This window comes from Drosophila bipectinata, chromosome XR, assembly GCF_030179905.1.
Source record: "Drosophila bipectinata strain 14024-0381.07 chromosome XR, DbipHiC1v2, whole genome shotgun sequence".
In the NCBI taxonomy this organism is placed as follows: domain Eukaryota; kingdom Metazoa; phylum Arthropoda; class Insecta; order Diptera; family Drosophilidae; genus Drosophila; species Drosophila bipectinata.
Genome location: NC_091735.1, coordinates 15537550 through 15547273, shown reverse-complemented (window position 1 = coordinate 15547273; position 9724 = coordinate 15537550).

Below are 9724 nucleotides of genomic sequence, written 5' to 3'. Positions count from 1 at the left end.
AGCAACTTCACCGCGAGGTATCCAAGTTCGAGGCCCTTATCATTGATGCTGAGAACAATCAGAAATCATATGAAGCTGTTGTTAAAAGGATTGAAACCGAAAGCCAACGCACTATAGGCCCGATGACCACTTTTTCTGGCCAAAAACCCATTTTTCGAAAGTTCTTATAATTAAGATTTTATGATGACATTATATTAGTGTGATATCAGACTTCAATATTAAGTAACAGAAATTTTGACAGAGTTAAAATTTGGTCGGAGTGTCGTGATCACGTGTGCTTGTTATCGGAAAAAAAGTCCACTTAAAGCTAATAAAAAAGGCACTAAACCTAGTAATTTATAAAAAAGTTGTTAAGGCATCGAAAGGGAGTGATTTGTACTATATGTTTTCGATTCTCAAATGTTGGTTTGTTTGGGATTGTCCCTGTAATTGAGTGTTTTTAACAGAGCTTTTGTGTGTGTTAATCAATAACAAAAACTAATGTTTAGTAAGAGATATAAACGGTCTTTGAGCTAGTTTGACCTTAATATTTATACTGGGTTGAAGGTAATTCAATTCTTGTTCATATGAATGTAATATTAAAGTGCCCTTCTGTGCATTTTCTGCGTAATTCACTTTTTAAGGTCGCAACCTCAGGCTTGCCAACATGGATTTTTTTGATGTTTGGAGATCTGCTGCGAACAAATGTGCGAAAGAGAATGCAATATTGGCTAGATACAAAGTTTCTATAGCTGGTTCTGTATTTGAAGCCGAGAAAAAGCATGCGAGAAAAAGCAGTCGAAGCAAAAGTTTAAAAGACGTATTCCACAGATCATTATATATATCAGACCCTACAATATCATCGGTTAACCTAGCCAACAGTATCAAACAACAAAACAGGTAGCTTCTTCCAAAAGAAGTATTAGAATTGATCCACACTCCCTTAAGTAGCGCTGATGATCGTTATCAGTAAAATATTGAAGACGATCCACTTGAGTTCAGGGATATGGAACTTGAGACCGAAGAAGATGTTGATTAGGTGCGCATGTGAAACAGTTTAGATTATATTTTACCTTTCAGGCCTTTTTAATAATAATTACTTTAAAGTTTAAACGGTTCGGGCGTAGCAATTGTAGAAAACATGTCCATATTTCCTGCCAGAAAGTGTCGGGGACACGCCTTTTTTTAATACCTAAGCTTATGAAAAACCAAAATAAAAAAACCAGACCTTAATATTATTGTTTGTTTTTAAGTTATATTTTTTTGTTATCTACTTTTATATAACTTTGGAAGACATAAAATCTAGTTCCGCCCAGAGGTGGCGGTGCCACACCTATTTTCTCAAAATATGTTCCTTAGCTTACTAAGAACCCAAATCAAAAAACAGAACCCAAATATTTTGTTTCGTTTAGAAGTTATTAATTTTGGCCAGAAAAAGTGGTCATCCGGCCTATAGTGCAACGTAAGGAAGAGGATCTATCGAATCAGAGAGACCTGTTTCATATGCGTATGCAAAAAAACTTCTTGTCGATCTTAAATTACTTGCAGACTCACTTAAGTCTAATGATATACCAGCTAGTGAGGATAAGCATAATGATGATGATTGTGAAAATTACGTTCAGCGGAACTTATTTTTGGGATACAAGTTCGAAAATGAAATGAAATCAATGACTTTATGCTCCGGAAAAGAATGTCAAATTCGAAAAGTATGCACCGATTTTATAATAGAATTGATAAAAAAAAAAAGAAATGAAAGGTTCGTATAATGCGTATTTAATGAATGCAGTTACATTCTAATTAAATAAATTTCTTTATTACATCAGATTACCAGATAATTTTGAAATTTTGGAAAACATACATTTGTTTGAAGTCGAAAATGGTTTAAAACCAGTTAAGGCAGATATAATGAATATTCTGAAATTTTTTAACACGCTTACGGAAAAAATCGATCCAATACTGTATCAACATGCCAATATTCATTTAATTAAGTGGATAAATAATGGACATAATTCATTATTTTGGAGCGAAGTTAATTTATACAAAGACACTGGAGAAAACAATCCTTTTAATGATTTGGCTTTATTTGCTATCATGCTCCTAAGCTTACCATGGTCAAATGCTATGGTAGAAAGAGTTTTTAGCCAGGTTAACCTGGTAAAGTCAAAACTTAGGAATAGAATGCAAATGAGCACACTACGAGCACACGAAATGAGTATGTTCGGTTTTAGGTATAAGGTATGAATTCAATAATTTTTAATGAGTAGTTAAGAAAATGTATAAATTTTTTTTTTCAGATGTGGATTGCAACGAGCTGAAAAATGCGGTTTTCAGTACGACGTCCCCCATAAGTGCCTTTCACAAATTGGAACAATGGGAAAGTATTTGAGTTCTGAGGAGGTGGAAATTAGGAAAGCTTTAAAAAATTTGCCTATCGAAAAAAAAACATGAAATAATCAACACTGAATGTACAAAAATATAAGATTGTGTTATTGAAAACTAACGGATATTTTAATTTACTATTTTTGAAAAAATCTAGCTATTTTTGGCTATTTTTTTATGCCTTCACTGCTATAAACGACCACTAAGAGTTGGCAACACTGCGCAGGAGGTGATCCTGATCAAAAATATATATACTTCATAGGGTCGGAGATGTCTCCTTCACTACGTTGCACACTTTTGGACAAAATTATAATACCCTCTGCAAGGGTATAAAAAGCAGATTTTAGTGGCTTTAGAAAAGACTCTACGGTGCCCTTGGTTAACATTTCTTTGCAGGTATTAAAAGAAAAATACAAATGTAAAAATATATCAGTGACCGACCAGTCAAAACTCTTAAATATGTTTATCAAACGCATCCAAAGTATTCAAAAATAAATAAATAAAATTAATAAAGGAGAGCTGAAGAAAACCCCATTGGGTAAACTCAGAGTTGGAAGTTTTCAAGACTCCATTAATTTTTTTTTCATTAAAAACAAAATAAATAAGACCACCGGTTAAAAAAAAAAAAAACCGTGGAAAAAATAAAATAAAAAGCGAGAAGTCAACGAGTTGGAGGTCCGTTGACTACTGGTTTGGAATGAAGGAACGCCGCCTTTTATACTCTTTTTGGGGCTTCCATAAGGGCCTACTAGTCTCGATTGGCAAGCAATAGGCAATATAGAGCTATCGATAGTTCTTAAGATTGCAACATAAAAACGGGTTCTTTACTCTTAACACGGCAGCCGCCATTATGAATGTTAACCTTTTTTTTTTAAAGAGGATGCGCCATTATGCACGGTATACCACGAGAAAGCTAATTTTTAGCCCATTCAAAGGTATCAGTCCCATTAAAATCGCTTCCACAGATACTGGGCGTTTAAACGATGCACGTGTTTTGACGCTGCCCAACACTTATTGCGAGTTTTCCCAAAAAGCGCCATTAAAATTTAACAAGCGTCACAAGAATAAGCGTCGGTGAACGAAACAACCAAAAAAAAGATGCCGGAAAATCTTTTTATTTCAACAATGCCGTAAGAATTTTTTAAAATATGTTTAATATTATTGTTAATAATAAATCTAATGATAAATATTTAATACATTTTTTTCAGAAACTAGTTTCTGTGACTAGACTGGCGTTCTCGGACGCTGGGAGCTCCGGAGGAGGCAAAAAAAATAAAAGAAAATCGGATTCGGCTGCTGCTCCAAGGAGCCATTCCCCGACGATGGCAAGTCCGGATGGCCAACTACAAGCAGGACAACGCAGAGCAGGCCACCGCCGACCAGGCCAGCGCCGCCGAGTATCAAATATCAAAATTCAAATATTCCGAATCAAATAAATACAAATTACCCTATATTACCCTTACTATTACTATTAATTCATATTAATAAAATAAAAAAAAACAAGAAAGGAAAGCTAACTTCGGGCGGAGCCGAAGTTTATATACCCTTGCAGTTAAAACCGGATATATATCGCAAACATCGGATATAGTTGGCCGATCCTTATAAGAATATGATAATATAACCCAATTTATTATAATACAAAACCTAAAAATGTCCCAAACTTCTATCTTCAAAAACACGAAAGTTGGGTCATTTCCGATCGTTCAGTTATATGGCAGCTATAGGATATAGTCGGCCGATCCTTATGCTAAATTTGGCATGTCGTAATGTTTCGCCAAAAAATGCTCTCATGTCGAAATTGAACTCTCTAACTTTAAAAACGTCAAAGTTATACCATTTCCGATCAATCAGTTATATGGCAGCTATAGGATATAGTCGGCCGATCCGGGCCGTTCCGACTTATATACTGCGTGCAAAGGAAAGAAGGGTGTGTGCAAAGTTTCAAGTCGATAGCTTTAAAACTGAGAGACTAGTTTGCGTAGAAACAGACAGACAGACGGACAGACAGACGGACAGACGGACATGCTCATATCAACTCAGGAGGTGATCCTGATCAAGAATATATATACTTTATAGGGTCGGAGATGCCTCCTTAACTGCGTTGAACATTTTTGGACAAAATTATAATACCCTAATACAGCATACATAAGCTGAGCTAATTGAATGTTTCGAGTATTAGTAAATTCTGGAATATCGACTAGGTATAAATTATAAAGGGTCGGGGCTAATAGTGATCCTTGAGGCACACCAGCTGTTACATTCCTGCAACATAGCAACATAACAATCTGGATAACGATGAATCAAAGTGCTATCCTATACTGATCTTGTATAGGAGACCTTTGATCTAGACGGTGTAAAACGCCTTTTCGAAATCCAGACAGCAAGCGATGGTCGCTTTGCGGTTATGTATGTTGCTTAATAAGAAGCTGCTGGACGCAAGGAGTGCATGGTTAGTACTAAATAAGCGGGATACTTTAAAAGATTTGTGGCTCGATTTTTCGCAATTCTGCATCAAAATCCGAGACCAAAATATTGTTTACATTTTTTTCGAATAACACATTCTTCACATATTTAGAGCAGTGGTCGGCATGGCCCTATCCCGAGGGCATAGGAAATTTCTCTGTCCGAGCTCTGCCACACACACACACAGTATAAATGTGTGAAACGTCACAGCCTACCCAGCAGTTCGCCGCACTAGTGCATGGGTGTCGAATTCACTATGCCCCTGGGGTAGACGAGTACCCACCAGTCAATACCTAAGACATGTATTTCAGAGGCGAATTTAACTAAGGCATGTCATAGGCGGTGTACAATCGTCACCTCTTCGTATACCAATGAGTATCGAATTGGGGTACCCAAAAGGAGTACCCAAATACATACTACTAAGGGACATCGATTTAGGTACGGAATTGGGTACTCTATACAGTATAGCCACTTGGGTATCTACCAAGGGACAGCGATTTACATACCCAGAAAAAGATTTTTTTTTCTTATAAATTTTTGTTTTTTATTATGTATAAAATTATTAAATATTATAGAAATACATTTAATTCATTTTTAAAAATTTATAAAATTATTTTACTTATCAGAAATTCACAGAACTACACCATTTTATTTGGCTTAAAAATACTTATGTGTTACGTGTGCGAAAATTATGTGTTGTTGTTGTTGTTTGAGGCATATTTCCATTGCCGCCATCAGCAGAAATTACATCTAATATTATAAAAAAAAATCATTATTAAAATTAAAACCAATATTTTTTTTAAATTCTTACCAAGTAGTGCTAAATATACATTTCGCGCTGTTTTTAATGACTTTATACTCCATCATTAAGGAATCGCTTAGCATATTTTTTAAATTTCTGGCAACTTCACCAGGGCTGCAACAAATGCCTTATAATTGACGCCTGAAAATAAATTCTTTTCTCTTTTGCAAACCATAATTATAATTATTACCTTGTTTATCCTTTTTTTATCACTGTTTCACTGTCACTGTTTTATACCCTTGCAGAGGGTATTATTAATATTTATTTAGTGTTTTTATTATTTATTTATTATTTACCACACTTTCACGTCGTGTCACCAAATATGCTCAAGTTATACTGAAGCAAAAATCAAAAAAAGATAAGATTTTCGTTTGCGCTTTGTGGTGGTCCGACCGTCGTACCCAAAAGGAGTACCAAAGTATATACTCGCATCTGTTTAACTCCTTCTAGCAACAATAACAAACAATTTACTGCATGTCCACTTTCTAAGCGGTCATTTCCTTTAAAAGAAAATTTTCGTTTGCGCTTTGTGGTGGTCCGACCGTCGTATCCAAAGGGAGTACCAAAGTATATACTCGCAGTGTTATAGAAAAAAACATGAAGCAGAGAATACCCAAGCCGCTATACCAACAGTAAGCGATATGGGTACCCACAAAAGAGTACCCGAATCCATACCCAAAAAGAACTATTGCCACCAGCCGAACTGCTGGGTACTTTCTGCTATTCGTTACTAATACTAATGCGTCAAAATCAAATCAATATATTAGGGTGCCGACCTCTGATTTAGAAACACATTCTAGGGCTACCTTTCATGAGTCTTTTACATATGTGGCAACCCATAGAACATTCGATAGCTGTTTCTTGCCTATCGAGACTAGTAGGCCCTGATGGAAGCCCCAAAAAGAGTATAAAAGGCGGCGTTCCTTCATTCCAAATCGGTAGTCAACGGACCTCCAACTCGTTGACTTCTCGCTTTTTATTTTATTTTTTCCACGGTTTTGTCATTTTTTTTTTATAACTGATGGTCTGATTTATTTTGTTTTTTTTTTATGAAAAGAAAAATCAATGGAAAACTTCCAACTCTGAGTTTACCCAATGGGGTTTTCTTCAGCTCTCCTTTATTCATTTTATTTATTTATTTTTGAATACTTTGGATGCGTTTGATAAACATATTTAAGAGTTCTGACTGGTCGGTCTCTGATATTTTTTTTAATTTTTATTTTTATTTTAATACCTCCAAAGGAATGTTAACCAAGGGCACCATAGAGTCTTTTTTAAAGTCTCTAAAATCTTCTACTGAAAGAGTAATCTTATAGTGACGTTCTTTCTTGCTTATTTTTATACCCTTATAAAAAAGAAGCCTTTACTTTATGTTACAAAAAGATTTATAAATTTTTCTTTATAAAGGTGTCAATATAAAGACAAAATTAGAGGCCATTTTGAAGGATTATGGATGTGACCTTGAATTAGGTAAACCCTTGATCGTAACTGATCTCCAAGACAAATTTGACCTCAACAATAATGAATCCCAGTCGTCTACTAGATAAATTTGCTGATTATTTTTTTTTTTTTTTGCTACAACATATTATGTCTAGCCTGTGAAGCAGATTCTCCAGTTTAAACATCGTGAAGAACATCGCGGTGAAGTTGCTTCAATAGTTCGTCGCGTTCGTTGGCAAGCTGGCTCTTCTCTAAGTGCGCCATGTTAAGAGCAAAGTCCTTCTTATTAAGTTCCCTCTGGTAAAACGCCACCATTTCAGATCGCAGTGCGCCATCAGCCAAAATCGTGTCCGGTTTAACCTCGGCCACTGGTTCCTCCTTCACGCGCGTGGCCAATAGCTGATTCGGCGGCACGATCTCACCGACGAAAATTACATCTTGATCGTTCTCCATATTTATATCATCATCGGCTCCTCTTTAACTATTAAGTTTATCTTATTATCCATTGTTGGTACAGTTCTGTAGTCGTCTCTTTTTCGTTGCTTTATGTTGGAAGAAAAGTTATTTTTTTTTTTTTGGAAGCTTTACGATAACGATATTGATACACCAGTATTTGAATGAAAACTGTTAGGTTACTTTTAGGAAATTTTAAATTTATTTTAATTTTATTTTTTTATTATTTATTTTTTTATATATAGAATATATTCGTACAAAAATAAAAATTTTCGCCTTATTAAATTTTATTTTGATTAATTTTATAGTAAGTAATTAATTTAAGTAGCTAGTTAGTAACTGACTTAAATTTAATTTTACGCTTATAGATAAAAACAAGAAAGGAAAGCTAACTTCGGGCGGAGCCGAAGTTATACCCTTGCAGTTAAAACCGGATATATATCGCAAAAATCGGATATAGTTGGCCGATCCTTATGATTACATCATAATAAAACCAATTAACTAAAATTAAAAATCTTAAAAAAGTCCCAAACTTCTATCTTCAAAAATACCAAAGTTGATATTTCTACCAAATACCATTTCCGATCGTACAGTTATATGGCAGCTATAGGATATAGTCATTTTTTCCCAGTGCTCGTTTTTTAAAAACTTTTGGAGCATTTTTCTTTTCTTCCGATTTGTCTCCAACTTCGGCGATTCTGGAGGCTTTACCCGCAGAGCAGCCGATTCCCAATTGAAATCGAAGGCAAGGGTGCTCAGCGGGACACAAGCGGGTATACTCAACTTGGGGGTCGCTTCTAGCGACGATCGATGGGCTCCCCTTTGGGCGTAAATTCCCGGATTCGCAAATCCGCGTGTCGAGGGTGCTCTCGGGGACAGATGACTTAGAACGAAGTCGAAAAGGATTAGCTCCACCTTACAGCTTGCCGGGACGTTGATCCAGAGGCTAGTGCCCCAATTCGGGCAAAAAACTAAAAAAAATTCCTCTTCGACGGTTCCTGTCCATGATTCAGCAGGATGGCCAGGCGACTTTGAAGAACGGCTGGTGCTTCGGGACAAAATACAAATAAGGGGTTCCTAAGTAAGGGGTTGACTGCCTTGCCAAAGCAAGAGACTTACTTGGACACGTCTGTCTGCCTCGCCGGTTAAATAGAAAAGAACTTTAAAGTCCCAAGCGGAAATCTAAGCCGGCTAAGAATTTCGCCATGATGGGCAAGTAAAGCTTTCCAGTGCAAGCCTGGGCAGCTGAACGGTACCACTTAATAGATGGAATCCCCACTTAATCAATCGGTTATTCTGGGGAATTTTGGCGCCAAAATCAATATATTAAAAAAAAAAACAATTTAAAAGATCAAAATTGATTTGAGGCTTTAGTCGCCAGTACGGAACCAATGGTTGAGTAGATACCCTAGGGTGTTTCCGACTGAAACTATTGCCGAATATCTTTAGCGTGGTAAGTACCGACAACTTTTCCTTGAAGGTCTTCCAGTTTGTAATAAAGATTGCCGAGTTTCTTACGAATTCGAAATTTCACAAAGATGGGCCCGAATTTGGCGTTGTACCCTGTTTGGAAGCAACTCTGTTTAAAGTTACGCCGATAAACTTCTTGCCCTTCAGTGTAGCTAACCTCACGGGAACGAAGGTCGTAGCGTTTCTTGTTCTCCTCGTGCTTCTTAAACATTTTCTCGCACGCTTGTTTGCAGAATATCTAAAACGAATCCTGCCTGTCGAATCTTAGCGAGCGATCATCCAAAAGATTAAAGCGACGGAGTAGTGAATATGTCGCACCAGAGGTAACCAAATGCTGCCCAAATGCCATGAAGTATGGACTCGTTCCAAGGAGCATGCACCGAAGATCTCAGCGCGCAGCATATCCTGTTTAGGGCTTCATCCTAGTTCATTTCTGTTCAGGGCGTAGATAAGCTCTAATGGCAGATATGACCGATCTGTTCCCAAGGCGTTAGCCTGTGGCGAATATACGGCAGTCAAAATATGATTAATGCCATATTCTTGCATGAAAAATGATCGAGGAAAATGAAGATACCCACAATCCCACTTCGCGACGTGAGATGAGGTCCGAGAAAATCAACGAAAACCGTTGAAAAAACCGCAGAGTTTCCGGCGCCTTTCCTAAAGGAGGTCTGAGTATGAAATTAGGTGCCTTACTACACTTGCAAATCTCACAAGCACATATGTAGGCCCTTACGT